Consider the following 15714-nt stretch of genomic DNA (forward strand, 5'->3'; position numbering starts at 1 on the left):
TGTACAACTGTTTGGTTTTTGTAAGCTCCAGTTGAATAACATTCGACTTGAGTGTCCATGGACTGACGTATGTGTTCATAACTGACTGTAATTTTTCACGGAAAATCTTGAACTTTTTATGAAGTTTTTCAATTTAAATCTATTACATTTTAATTTTTCATGTTATTACTGTTCCATAGAGCTTATAAGGCAAGATTCGTCCTGATACGAGCATCCTTGTTCCTCTTGCTGAGAGCGTTATGCAAATAAACTATACGTGGTGAATTGTCCCGCACAACAAAATTGTTCCAAATTGAATTGAGGCTAGCTAATTGGTCAAATTACTTTCGTATGACTCAAAATTTCACACTTTGATATTGTCCAAATTTAATAGGTTTTCAATTTTTTCTTTTTTCCAAAAATGATTCGATTTAAATAAAAAGACAGTTGCGATTTTCAAGGTTTTGCCCTAATACGAGCAGTCTTGTTGCTTTTTAAGTTCGGAGAAATTCGGAGAAAGTGCAAAAAGTTTATTTCAAGTTAAATTTCTGTACTTTAGGCTTTTTTCTTCTCGTTTCAACTTATGAAGAAATGTAGAAGAGTTATTTTTCTATGGTTTTTTATTCAATCAAAACTCAGCAATCGAAAACATAAAATTCTCTGAGTACAAAAATAAACAAGTATTTAACATATTATTAATTTTGTTTAAATTTAAGGATTTGAAAACGGCTAATTTGTCTATTTACTGGAATATTTTATGCGCGCTGTGATTTTTCATTTATGATACTGAAAAGTTAACACGACTGCTTATATCAGGGCGAAGGCCTGAATGTTTCGACTGCCTTTTAAGGTCTATGAATCAGTAATAACATAAAAAATATATATGTAAAAAAACTGAATAGAAATTTTTTTCTCTAAATTTTGAGATTTTTTGTATTTACCACAATATATTTGATTTCAGCCCAAGTGTGGTTGAACAGACAAACTTTTCAGCGTCGTGTTATAAGTTTAGACCGTTTTATAATTTTATAAGTCAAAGTTGTCCATGCTGTATCGAAAAACTTTTGCTTTTTAAAGATGTCGATCATTTCAACGCAAATTTAGACAATATAACCTGCAATTTGTTAGACAATCAAACTAATCAGTGTATCTTTATATAACTCGCAAAGAGCTCCTTTTTGTGGCACTGTTTTGCATGGTATTTTTTTTTATTAGGATGCATTTTCCGAATTGATTGTACAACTGTTTGGTTTCTGTAAGCTCCAGTTGAATAACATTCGACGTGAGTGTCCATGGACTGACGTATGTGTTCATAACTGACAGTAATTTTTCACGGAAAATCTTGAACTTTTCATGAAGTTTTTAAATTTTAATCTATTACATTTTAATTTTTCATGTTATTACTGTTCCATAGAGCTTAAAAAGCAGTCTTGTCAGAGCTTAAAAGGCAGGATTCGCCCTGATACGAGCATCCTTGTTCATCTTACTGAGAGCGTTATGCAAATAAACTATATGTGGTTAATTGTCCCGCACAACAAAATTGTTCCAAATTGAATTGAGGCTAGCTAATTGGTCAAATTACTTTCGTATGACTCAAAATTTCACACTTTGATATTGTCCAAAATTGATAGGTTTTCAATTTTTTTGTCTTTTTTCCAAAAACCATTCGATTTTAATTAAGGGAAAACAGAAAGATTCAAGGCTTCACCCTAATACGAGCAGTCTTGTTGCTTTTTAAATTCGGAGAAACTCGGAGAAAGCGCAAAAAGTTTATTTCAACTTATATTTCTGTATTTTAGGCTTTTCTTTTCTCGTTTCAAATTATGAAGAAATGTAGAATAGTTATCTTTCTATGGTTTTTTTATTCAGTCAAAACTCAGCAATTGAAAACATAAAATTCTCTGAGTACAAAAATAAACAAGTATTTAACATATTATTAATTTTGTTTAAATTTAAGGATTTGAAAACGGCTAATCTGCCTATTTACTGGAATATTTTATGCCCGCTGTGATTTTTCATTTATGATACTGAAAGGTTAACACGACTGCTTATATCAGGGCGAAGGCCTGATCGTTCGACTGCCTTTTAAGGTCTATGAATCAGTAATAACATAAAAAATATATATGTAAAAAAAACTGAATAGAAATTTTTTTCTCTAAATTTTGAGATTTTTTGTATTTACCACCATATGTTTGATTTCAGCCTAAGTGTGGTTGAACAGGCAAAGTTTTCAGCGTCGTGTTATAAGTTTAGTCCGTTTTATAATTTTATAAGTCAAAGTTGCCCATGCTGTATCGAAAAACTTTTGCTTTTTAACGATTTCGATCATTTCAATGCAAATTTAGACAATTTAACCTGCGATTTGTTAGACAATCAAACTAATCAGAGTATCTTTTTATAACTCGCAAACAGCTCCTTTTTGTGGCACTGTTTTGCATGGTATTTTTTTTATTAGCATGCATTTTCCGAACTGATTGTACAACTGTTTGGTTTCTGTAAGCTCCAGTTGAATAACATTCGACTTGAGTGTCCATGGACTGACGTATGTGTTCATAACTGACAGTAATTTTTCACGGAAAATCTTGAACTTTTTATGAAGTTTTTAAATTTTAATCTATTACATTTTAATTTTTCATGTTATTACTGTTCCATAGAGCTTAAAAGGCAGTCTTGTCAGAGCTTAAAAGGCAGGATTCGCCCTGATACGAGCATCCTTGTTCATCTTACTGAGAGCGTTATGCAAATAAACTATATGTGGTGAATTGTCCCGCACAACAAAATTGTTCCAAATTGAATTGAGGCTGGCTAATTGGTCAAATTACTTTCGTATGACTCAAAATTTCACACTTTGATATTGTCCAAAATTGATAGGTTTTCAATTTTTTTGTCTTTTTTCCAAAAACAATTCGATTTAATTTAAGGGAAAAAGGAAAGATTCAAGGCTTCACCCTAATACGAGCAGTCTTGTTGCTTTTTAAATTCGGAGAATTTCGGAGAAAATGCAAAAAGTTTATTTCAACTTATATTTCTGTATTTTAGGCTTTTCTCTTCTCGTTTCAAGTTATGGAGAAATGTAGAATAGTTATCTTTCTATGGTTTTTTTATTCAGTCAAAATTCAGCAATTGGAAACATAGAACTCTCTGAGTACAAAAGTAAACAAGTATTTAACATATTATTATTTTTGTTTAATTTTGAGGATTTGAAAACGGCTTATCTGTCTATTTACTGGAATATTTTATGCGCGCTGTGATTTTTCTTTTATGATATTGAAAAGTTAACAAGACTGCTTATACCAGGGCAAAGCCTTGAATATTTTGGCTGCTTTTTAAGGTATTTGATGCAGTAATAACCTAAAAAATATAAATGTAAAAAAATAAATAGAAAATTTTTTTCTAAATTTTGAGATTTTTTGTGATAGTTTTTGCTCCTATCAACAAATTAATTATGGCAAATAAACTTCTTTAGACCAAGATTGATTAAACCTGCGCTTACGCGTTAATAGCGCGAAACAGATTCCGCGTTAATTGTCCTCAATTCACCATAATGGCAATCTTTAAACCCCCATAATTTTACGAAAAGTGATCACAGGTGAAATAACTTTTCAAACTTAAGCTCAGGGCAACAATACCTTTCGAATGATATAAAAAAACTCCGTCAAAAATAGATAGTTAAAAAGTCGAAATTTGTCTGAAGAAAAAAAAACCACCCGGAGCACAAATATTCCGTTGGTTTCGTTACGAAAGTCGAAACAACTAGTATTTAACATATGATTGCTTTTGGTTCCATTTTGAGAGTTTGAAAACTGCTGATTTGTCTACTTACTTGAATAGTTTATGCGCGCTGTGAAGATTTCATTTATGATACTGAAAAGATAACAACATCTAATTATGCGTGGCAAACTATATCGCACTACAAAATCTTGCCAAATATAATTGATGCAAGCCAATCCTTGCTTCTCTGGCTTTTACACTTCATGCTCTATATTGCCCAAAGCTTATGAATTTTTAATATCATATTTACCAACAACTATTCGATGCCTATTAAGTGGCAGTTAGAACATTCAAAGCTTTGCCCTGATAAAAGAGCAGTGTTATTTGTTTTCTACATTTTTTTAATGCTGGCTTTTGCCAAGGGCAGTTTCACCTTTTACTGGATTTGTATAAGCAGGCTAACTACCATTGACAATTAATTAATCGGAGATACTGCAAGTGTTATTTTTTTCAAATCGAGTAATATCTAAAAAACTTATTTCACAGCCGTAAAATTTTGACGGCAGTCAGCTAAAAAATTTGCGCTAATTTCGTTGCCTAAAAAATTGTGATAAAATCTTAAGAAAATTGGACTTCTCGAATACAAAAGCGTTGAAAGCCTGTCGCGACGTCTCAGCTTTGCCTTGACATTGACGCGAAGAAGTTGCGTTTTTTTCTGGACACTAATTTCAAACTACTGACTTGTAAAACCGGTACAAACTGATTTAAACTCACGGTCTTCTCGTGTCAAATTTAAGCGCAGGTAAGCAAAGTAGATCAAACATTCGCTTCTTGCCGATTGTTCACACCGCAACTAACGCAAACTTTGCTAAATTTAACTTATCAGAAAACTGGCTGAATTGTTTTTGTTTGGTGTTTCTTAAACTAGCACATTAGATTGACATGGACATTAATGCCATTCGATTGGTGATATTTGGTGGCCTTTCTCCAACAGAAAAAGAATCAAAATTTAAAAAAAAATAATTGCAAGCGTGCACTTGGTACTGCGCTTTGGAAAATTGTAAAACGTAGTATTAAGTGTTTCTTCAATGATTTGAAACTCACGCTTGATTTCTCCCTAGGGAACTTAATTTGAATTAATGAAACTCACGCTCGAATGAAATTATTCATGTTTTAAAATTCCATTGAAACAAAATATGTAGATTTATCTCGGGGATAAGTTTCCTTTAAGCACGTTTTCAACCTTTTTAACGGCCGCAGAGTTTCTTCCCTTTATACCGTATAGAAGCAGCCGACACTAAGACACGGTATTATCCACAATCCCGAAAACGTTATGTTGGTGGTCAGACTAAATCGGTCAATCAAATGATTACGCAACATCCCCATTGGTTTTTGCTTTTTTCGGCTCTCCTCTTGCGTTCTAGCTAGATGTAAATCTTGGGCACAATAATTAAATTCTCAATGGCGAAGAAAACAAAGCAAAAAAATTTGCGCTAATTGCGTTGCCTAAAAAATTGTGATAAAATCTTAAGAAAATTGGACTTCTCGAATACAAAAGCGTCGAAAGACTGTCGCGACGTCTCAGTTTTGCCTTGACATTGACGCAAAGAAGTTGCGTTTTTTTTTTCTGGGCACTAATATCAAACTACTGACTGGTAAAACCGGTACAAACTGATTTAAACTCACGGTCTTCTCGTGTCAAATTTAAGCGCAGGTAAGCAAAGAAGATCAAACTTTCGCTTCCTTGCCGATTGTTCACACCGCAACTAACGCAAACTTTGCTAAATTTAGGTTATCAGAAAACTGGTTGAATTGTTTTTGTTTGGTGTTTCTTAAACTAGCACATTAGATTGACATGAACATTAATACCATTCGATTGGTGATATTTGGTGGCCTTTCTCCAACAAAAAAAGAATCAAAATTTAAAAAATAAAAAATGCAAGCGTGCATTTGGTACTGCGCTTTGGAAAATTGTAAAACGTACTATTAAGTGTTTCTTCATTGATTTGAAACTCACGCTTGATTTCTCCCTAGGGAATTTAATTTGAATTAATGAAACTCACGCTCGAATGAAATTATTCATGTTTTAAAATTCCATTGAAACAAAATATGTAGATTTATCTCGGGAATAAGTCTCTTTTAGGCACGTTTTCAACCTTTTTAACGGCCGCAGAGTTTCTTCCCTTTATACCGTATAGAAGCAGCCGACACTAAGACACGATATTATCCACAATCCCGAAAACGTTATGTTGGTGGTCAGACTAAATCGGTCAATCAAATGATTACGCAACATCTCCATTGTTTTTTGCTTTTTTCGGCTCTCCTCTTGCGTTTCTAGCAAGATGTAAATCTTGGGCACAATAATTAAATTCTCAATGGCGAAGAAAACAAAGCAATTTATAAAGCACTTATTGAGCTATTTACTCTAAGTAACTTCTACAACGAAGCCCGCGTTTCGTTCCGTTCAATCGCTGCGTTATCTCTATCGTCAATCCTTGCTTGACGCAATTCCAAAGTCGCCTACTCCAGCAGCGCAACTCGCCCACACAATAAATTCAACCCGGTATTAAACTTGGGTTCCAGCAGCGCAACTCGCTCATACAAATAGTCCAACCCGGTTCGAATCAGCTAGACTAAATACCTAACAACTGTGAGACACAACTAGTCTCGCGTCAAGCAATGGCGTCATCCACGGACCAACTATTTTTCTCGGCTAGGTCAATCGTTCCTTCTCTAACTCAGAACCAACAGTTCGCTCTCTTAGCGTAAGTGTTCTCTTACTCCGAAAACCAACTATTTGACTCACTGGCAATAATTATTCTCCCTAACTAACTGAGAACCAACTATTATTTATCTCAATATCAATTGTTCTCAATCTCCAAGGCTCTCCGGTACCATCCAGTTCCATATCTTTATTTAAACTTAGTTTTAGTTATGTCAAGCCATTCTCTATCAGTCCTGATATCCGCTTAATTTTTCCGTCCGCACATGTTTTATGACTATATCACTTTCCCTGTCAACTCTGCCACGTGCCAAGTTCGGCGTTTTATCGATTTTTTACGCTTATTAGTTACCAGTTAAGCGGTAGGTGTCACAATTTGACCAAGAAAGCAAATGTCATATGATTCTAATCAATTAATTCCTGACCTCCGGTAACTTCAGCCCTCGAGCTCAAATCAACATTCAAATCATGCTATTTTTACTCAGTGACCCTCCCAAAATCTTCATTTAATTATCCTGTTAATATTCACACGTCTCAAGGGTAGGAGCGACCCTTTTCATGGATATTTTTCTCATTCCAAGTATCTGAGACTTCTATCTGTACTCTATTCCAATCCCGACCGTCTAACTATCATGGGGACCTAGTTCGTCTATTAGGGGTCAAATTAAGCCAAAAGTAATCTCCGGGGAGCAAAGTAAAATCCCTGTCTGTTCATACCATATACGAGACCTAATTCTCAAGCCGCGGTCCCACTACTGCCAATTTTCTCTGAGATTACGTTTCTTTAGTCGAGTTCAATTACTATTAAAAGATCATTCGCCAGGCTAAGCTGAACCCAATATTTACCAAATCCACTTTGAAATAACTCTACTACTCTCAGGCTGCGATGTAAAATATGTCTCTATCGGCTTCTGCTACAGGTCCCAATATACAAGTTCACTGCGAGTTATTAGTAAATTGACCTGTTCATACCTGCAGAGATTGGACTGGGGAATAAGCCACTTTCCGGTGTTAACCTTGGATTTTTCTAGGCAAATTTGGGGTCTAAACGCCCAAAGATCAACATAAGGTTACCCAAGGGTCCCCCAGGTCAAACTTTTATATTTGGGTTCAGAACCCTATGGGGGACCTAACTACCAAGTTTCATACATATCCCATTAATTTTCCAAGTTTATCCATTTCTAAGGTCCATAATCACTTTTCCCGGAAAAAGGCTATTAACACCGGAGGGAGCCGCTGGAGATATTTTACCGATCAGGGGTCTTTTTTCGAGGTTCCTATCTTATGTCTATTCCCGCAATAAAATCAATATAATTTTTCTTGTTATTTTGCATAAATTACCTATTTCCGTTCCTTTAAGGAGGTGCTTTTTCAAGTGCTAATGGCTTATTATCCAACCGATGGAAATAGCTCAAATTATAACAACATGTAATTTGACACTAACTATGATCCCTCCAAGTTTCAGCTCCCTGCGTTTTGTGGGGTCTGAGAATCGATTTCCGGAAGTTAGGGGTGGGTCTGTTTGCTTAGGGCATAAAACCGGAAGTGGGTGTCCTGGGGTTCTGGGGTCCAAACTTAAGCTTCCCTCAACTGGAATTACAGTATACTAAATTTTGAGCCCAAAACCGCCGCTAGCTTCCGAGTTTTCATAAGGCCATTTACACTTCCGGGGACCGTTATCACTTGTCCCCCAAGGGTCTGAGGGATCCCGTTTTTCGCATGCCTGGGTCAATTCATCTCCAGTACCCGTCCTATGATTTTCATAACATTAGCATTAGCTTCCTCATCTCTCAATGGGGGGGGGGGGTAGCCAACTTTGTCAAGTTTTATTTTCTGGCATAGGGGTGACAATTTCAACCAAGCTTGAACTATTCTGTGCTCTACCATTTGTTTGCTGTGCTGCTTAGTTTAATGACTAATCAATCTTTCGCTCAGCTTACTATTAGCCTCACTATACTGCATGCAAGTTCCTAGGTAGTAAATTCTACGTTCATTTCTTATTTTGCCGAAAGTGTGTTAGGATCACCGATCCTACAATATAGGTTAATTTGAGCTAAATGTGAGTATATTTTGTAAGTTTGTTTGTTAAATTTTTGTAGACACTAGGAGACAGATTATGCTTGCGCTACTTTTTTTCTGTCGTTTTTTAAAAATATTTAGGCTTTGGAACATGTTTTGACCGAAAGTAATTAAATTGACTTTTTCTTGAGCTCCAGAAACAAAATAATGTCCATTTTAGCGGAGCTACGGATGTTTGGTAATGACGGTTTTGATTAGAACGCCAGATATTTTTTCTGCGCATCCTACCTTGATTTTTCATTTAATCAATAAAACAAACATACAACCGAGTACTTTTGAGCGCCCCGAATTAACGAGTGTTTAGAAAAGTTTTCAATTTCATTGAATTGAATAGACAATCAGCCCCTCAATCTTTTACTAAACGATATCGTTACGTATTTAATATTTGTTTGACTGTGGATGATCAAAAAGACCTAAGTTTGACCTAAGTTGCAGCAAGGTATTTTTTTGCGCAGCTTCGGAGTGCCATACCTCAATGTTTATGCAAAAGCAGTGACTTGGGACCCTACACAGTTTTGAACTTGATTTTTCAACTAATAAGATTGCGCTATTTTTAAAATTCAAGTTCCGAATTGTTCAAAGTCATCTATCGGTGATAATTTTTAGACATCGCATTCGCGTGCTCTAATTTATGAAATATAAGCTCAATTAAAAACGACTAGACCCATTTTTCTGCATCTAGAATGTTTTAGTAGCTCATAGCATTCACTAGCAGACAAACCACCAAGCATAGCTGGCTTGTATGAATTGACTAGAGATGTACAAATACGTGGTACGCTTCCCTGTTTGTGGTACTTAACTTAGAATTCTTGGGAAAAATTAAAAGCTTGCAAACTCTCTGTCATAGTTTTTCCGAAGGGCATTTATATATCATCATAAGTTATCGCAAAGCATTCAATGCAGCAGGAAACAATCACATTCACGAAGTCAAACCATAAACACACATATAGCACTAGAAACTATGCTTGTCTTCTTTGTCAATTTAGTGGTTTTGACACTCATATTTATTGCTGTTTTGGAAGCTACTGCCATAACACCCTCACAAATAACTCAGGCGCTGCAGAACTACGAAGATTGTCAGTTTGATCAAATCTCGGAGTGTTGTGTTATCGCTACAGTTACTTGGATGCAGTGTTGCATTGTGGCTTTACCTTGGGCCCAAAACATAATCGATATTTTCAAAAAAGTTCACATACTGGAGAAAGAAATTAACGGAACCATACAATTTGTGAATTTTTTTAGTTTCTGTAAAAGAGGACTTTGACTGTCAAACTTTTTTCAATGTGCATGTAAAACCAGCAAGTTTTGACCACATATACAACTGTTTGAACGAAGAGAAATGACCCTCAACTAATTTTTAAGTCATTAAAAATTTACTTCAGATGAAAGAATTTCGGATTTTTCTAACCTTATTATTCCAGTAAGAAGTAGTACTTATTCGACTTATTATTGCACTTTTACATCACGATATCACTACCCGGGTTGACCAAAAATGCTAATCATACAATTTCCATATATGAAAAAATGCGAATCATACACTTTTCATGCTGCAATTCTATAAGTACAAAAAATTGCAATTCTATAAGTACAAAAAATTGCTTTTTCATATATGGAAATTGCCTGACTAGCTTTTTTCTATAAACAAAAAAATTTGATGTTTTTTCAATTTTAATTTCTCAAAGTCTTATGACAAAAACTATGATTTACTCAAAACTATAGTCACCAAAGGTTTGAACTTCTTGCATTAAAAATGCATTGCAAATGACCTGAAATGTCCAAGAATTGTCTTACACAAATGATATACTGAAAAACGTCAAAATTTTGAATTTCGACTAGATGGTCATTGAAGATGATCATTGTTTAAGTCCGAATACTTATTTGACCAGACATTAATCAAGGCATACATTAACATGCCATAAAAAGAAATTGAAGTTTTGAGAATTTTTGAAAAAAAAAATTATGCAGAGAAACAGAAAAAAATCAACTTTTTGTGTATCCAGGACTACGTTATGCACACAAAAAATTGCGATCATTTGCTTTGGAATATGTTTGCTTGAGTACAAATTTCGTTTTGCGGTTGAAAAAAAGCAGAAAAAGTTTTGGGGCAATTTCAGTAATACTTCAAAAAAGAGCCAGTCATACAATTTCCGTATGTCCGTTGTATCTATCCAATTTTTAATAGTTTTCATCTGAAAAATGATACAAAGCTAAAAAACTGGTCTCATTAGTTAAAATACTCAAATTTCAAGCCATCATTCGAAAGTCTTTTCTTCACGTTTTTCATTTTTTTTGACACCAAGACAGAGATAACCAAGATGACCTCCATAAACCAAAAATACCAATAACACAATACCAATAACACAATTTCCATAAGATTAGCTTTTTGTGAAAAACAATTCTTTTTTTTTCTACGATACACCGAGCTGCAAGCCAAAACAAAAGAATTCTTTCAAAATTTGATGATAACATTTTAGCCAAACTTATGAAATTTGAATGATTTTTTTTTCGTAGACTTATTTTGTGGAATTGTATGATTGGCATTTTTAGTCTCTGGAGGTCAACCCGGGTATCTTTTGCTTAGAAAATTTGTCACAGTGAAGAAAAAAATTTCGAAGGGTAGCTTGAAATATGAATATTTTTTTGAACGAGACCAGTTTTTTTGTTTTCATATCTTTTTTTGATGAAAACTAAAAAAAAATGGATAGAAAAAAAACAGAGGGCAAACACAGAGAAGATAGTTACCTCCTTCAATTACGGTATTGTTTTGAAAATAAGTTTCATGAAAATGGGACTAATCTTCAACAAACTGCCGTATCTGGAAGCCGAAATAACATTAGAATTATCTAACAATTACATAACAACCATTATATTTTGTTGTTATGTTACATAACAATACTAATTTTTGGCTTGATGAAATAGTGATATGGTTTTCGGTTCATGGGCTCTTTGGCTTGTTGTCTTACTACGTAGCTAGCAATAGCAGCAACACAAACAAGATATAACTAAGTCTCAGTTGTTTGTTACTTATTTTTAAAAATCCCAGAGTTTGAGGCGAACAGTTCTCTAAAGGTCTTTTGCCTGCAGAAAACTTTGATGACAACTGGAATTAGGTAACCGAAAGACACCAAAAACAAGACATATCAAGTCTCTTTTCTTGGTTTATTATCTCGGCTTGTTGGCCTTCCACAAAAAATGGCTCCAACTTTTGACGGAAAAGTTCAAAATTTTAATGGTTAAGCCTCTTCTTTTTGTTGATTTTGGAAACTTAATGCTACTTTTCCCTGAAATCTTTCTGTGAAGCATCAAACTTTTGTTTTTTCACAAGATTACTATTGAAGATGATCATTGTTAAAATCTGAAATTTTAGTTAGCCAGAAAACATTGATCAAGGCATACACAATCATGCCATACAAAAGAAATAGGAGTTTTGAGACGTTTTGAAAAAACTTATGTAGAAAAACAGAAAAAAATTCAATTTTTGTGCATCCAGGCCAGGACTACTTTATGCACACGAAAATTTTATGCATGCGATCATTGGTTTCGGAAACTGTTAGCTTGAGTTCAAAATTTGTTTTGCGGTTAAAAAAAAACAAAATAAAAATTTAGGGTGATTTCGAATATACTTCGAAAAAGTGCTAGTCATACAATTTCCGTATGTCCGTTGAAGTAACTATCATCTCAGTTTTTTCCCTCTGTTGTGTATCTTTCCAAGTTTATTAGTTTATTAGTTTTCATCAATTTATGATACAAAGCTCAAAAATTGGTCTCATTCTTTAAAAAACTCAAATTTCAAGCTATCATTCGAAATTTTTTTCTACACGTTTTTCATTTTTTTGACACCAAGACAGAAATAACCAAGATGAATTCCATAAACCAAAAATACCAATAACATAATTTCCATAAGATTAGCTTTTTGTGAAAAACAATTCTTCTTTTTTATTTTCTACGATACACCGAGCTTCGAGTCAAAACAAAAGAATTCTTTCAAAATTCGATGACACCATTTTAGCCAAACATATGAAATTTGAATTGTAATTTTTATTTCGTAGACTTATTTGGTGGATTTGTATGATTGGCATTTTCGGTTTATGGAGGTCAACCTGGTTATCTCTTGCTTAGAGTCAAAAGTTTGTAAAAATGAAGAAAAAATTCAAAAGATAGCTTGAACTTTAATTATTTTATCGAATGAGACCAGTTTTTTTGGGCTTGCCATCAATTTTTTTCAAAATAAAATAAAATTGGATAGCTACACAACAGAGGTCAAAAACTGAGATGATAGTTAACTCATTCAATTACGGCTTTGTTTTGATTTTGAGTTTCATAAAATGGGACTACTCTTATACAATCTTTCGTATCTGGAAGCCGAAATAACATCAGAATTATATAAAAATTACACAACAACCATAACATTATGTTGTTACGTTGCATAACAATACTTATTTTTGGCTTGATGAAGTAGTAATATGATTTTCAGTTCATTGGCCCTTTGGCTTGTTGTCTTACTATATAGCTACCAATAGCAGCAACACAAACAAGATGTAACTAAACCTCATTTGTTTGTTCCCTTTTTTCTATCACAGAGTTTGAGGCCAACACTTCTCTGAAGTTCTTTTGCCTGCAGAAAACGTTGAAGGCAATTGGAGTTAGTTAGCTAAAAAACACCAAAAAGAAGACACTACAATTCTCTTTTTTTAGCTGGTTCTCTCGGCTTGTTAGCCTTTCACCAAATATGGGTTCGACCTTTGTCGGAAATTTAATGATTAATCGTCTTCGTTGTGTTGTTTTTGGAAATTTACTTATACTTTTCTCTGAAATCTTTCTTTGCAGTATCAAGTTTTTGATTTTTGACTTGATGATCATTGCTAAAATCTGAGTTTAAAGGTAATCAGACATTGATGAAGGCATACATAAACTTGCCATACAAAAAAAATGGGACTTTTGAAAATTTTTTAAGAAAATTGTATGGAGAAACAGAAGAAAAAAACTCAAATTTTGTGTATCTAGGTCTACGCTATGTGCAAAATTTTTTTTTTGCATGCCATCATTTGCTTTAGAAACTGTTTGCTTGGGTGCAAACTTCGTTTTGAGATTAAAAAACCAAAAGAATTTTTTGGGTAAATTTCAAAAGTACTTCAAAAAGTGCTAGTCACCATCAAAAAAGTGCTAGTCATGCAAGTTTGTATGCCGTTGAGGTAAAATTTGTTCAGGCTTAATTTTGGATTTGCGTGGTTTGATTTTTGATTTATTTTTATTTTCAGTTAATTTCCTTTGATAAAGGGAAAGATTAAAAGTCAAGAAATACTTGATCAATTTCGTAGTAGTTAGAACATAGTTAAAAGATGCCCGAGGGAAAAAGCCCATCCTGAGGGCACGAAGTGCCCGATGGCGGCTCTTTTGCCCAAGGCCATCTTCAACTACATTTTTGGGAAAAGATTCCGGAAAATTGTTAGAGCCCGGAAAAGTGCGCGAAACTATGCAAATGATTTTTTTTTCATTCATGCCTTGTCGTGAAAGAACATGTGTGAAAGAGCAAAAACATACTCTTCTAGTTTTGAAAGTGGATTTTAATTTTCAGATTTCCCGGTGGAATAAAAAAGTTAATTATTGATCTAGTTTTCTCGAAATGGTTTAATTATATTTTAAGTATGTCAATCATAATTTTTTGCTTGCGTTCATTGACTCTTGCAATTGTCGGTTTACTGGGTTTCTTGAGTTTTCAAGGCTTTTTTGAGGTATTTCTACTCATTTTGCGAAGTGCAGCTTAGCCTCTGTATGCTGCCCTTTTCTGCTTCTTAGCCTTTGCTTTTTCCTGTTTTCTCGCGTTCAGTGACTCTTTTCCAACTGTCTCTTGGTTATATGTTTCAGATATCTGAGTGAAATAGTGCATATTAGAACAAAAATTTTGCTAAAGTAGAATTTTGGTGAACTTTTTTGTAATCAGGAGAACGAAGATATAAGGCAAAATACTATGGAACTATTTGAAGGAACGAAAGATTGCCTTGGAGAAGTGATAGTCGACTGTGTCAATTCACAGTTGAATGGGGGAGGGGGGCCTAACAACACCTTACAGGGAACTAACACCGGAGTCTCCACTACAAGTGTTTTGGAGGAAATTTGGAAAAATGAAACTAAATTGCGAGAGGCTTTGGAAGACGAGGCTGGAAATAGTTCACATATATTTTCTGCTGACCCTTTTTGGCCAGTCATGTCAATAATAATCAAATGGTTGTTGTGAGCTCGTTCGAGTCTATTTAATGTCCTAATGCGTATTCATAGTCATTAGCGATCTTGAACTCAGAGGCAAAGGTGTAACAAAATTAATTCGGATTGCATATATGACTTTATTAGCAAAACGTTCAGTTGGAACTTCGCGAAAATTTCCGAATCAGCAAGAAATGCTCATTTTGACAAAAGAGTCATAGGTCAAACATGAAATTCACAGAAGTTGCCTGTATTTGCTTGTATTTATCTATAGTTCAACAATCATAGCAATCCAGCATTTATTTTTCGGTAAAAAAAAGAATAATTTCAAAAGAAAACATTTTGTGTTCAAACTAAGATGATTAATTCAAACCTTTACTTTAAATGATAGTTTCTTTGCAAAGAAGTTGAGGCGCAAAAAATGTACAGACATTTCTTCACTTCTTATTCCCGCGAGGTCGAAAACGCCGGAGCTGACTTTCGAACAGTTGGGCTAACTTAGACAATTCTGCAACAAATAAGACCAACTCTTAGAAAAATGTGACTAGATGAGCGTAAATAGCGACACAATGAGTTCATAAGTTGAGCGTGTTGGTCCTCATTCTTGGTATGTTTGGATAAAACCAGGATTCTTTTTGAAAAATAATTGGTATTAAAAACCTCTTGCCAAAACTGAGGTAAAATTGCGTGAGGCAACAATTCGTATCATTTGAAAAAGCGACAATTCGTCGCAGAGAAATTTTCCATATTAATTTTCCGAGCTCTCCCAAATCAGTATAAAAGACCCTATTTTGACAAACAATTTTGCATCGCTGGCGAATTATTGAAAAAAGGTAAAAAATACCATTTTTGGGTACCTTTTGGAAATTTTTGACCATAAAAATGCGTTTTTCAGCGCGCTCCTATAATTTACTAAAATTTACTCAAGTTACTATAATTTGGCGCCGAAGGCACCTTTGCGAAAGTTTTAGAGTTCGTTGAGCGAAAATGGATGTCATAATCTAATGCCAAAATGTTCTGTC

The 15714-nt window shown here is 34.2% G+C and overlaps 1 protein-coding gene across 2 annotated transcripts in view; it reads right to left on the reverse strand.

The window, feature by feature from the left end:
- Positions 1-15714, reverse strand: part of LOC134842848 (EKC/KEOPS complex subunit Tp53rkb-like) — a 391122-nt gene that overhangs the window by 138746 nt on the left and 236662 nt on the right. The gene's annotated exons all lie outside the window — the stretch shown is intronic.

The sequence above is a fragment of the Symsagittifera roscoffensis genome, chromosome 3 (assembly GCF_963678635.1).
Source record: "Symsagittifera roscoffensis chromosome 3, txSymRosc1.1, whole genome shotgun sequence".
NCBI lineage: Eukaryota > Metazoa > Xenacoelomorpha > Acoela > Convolutidae > Symsagittifera > Symsagittifera roscoffensis.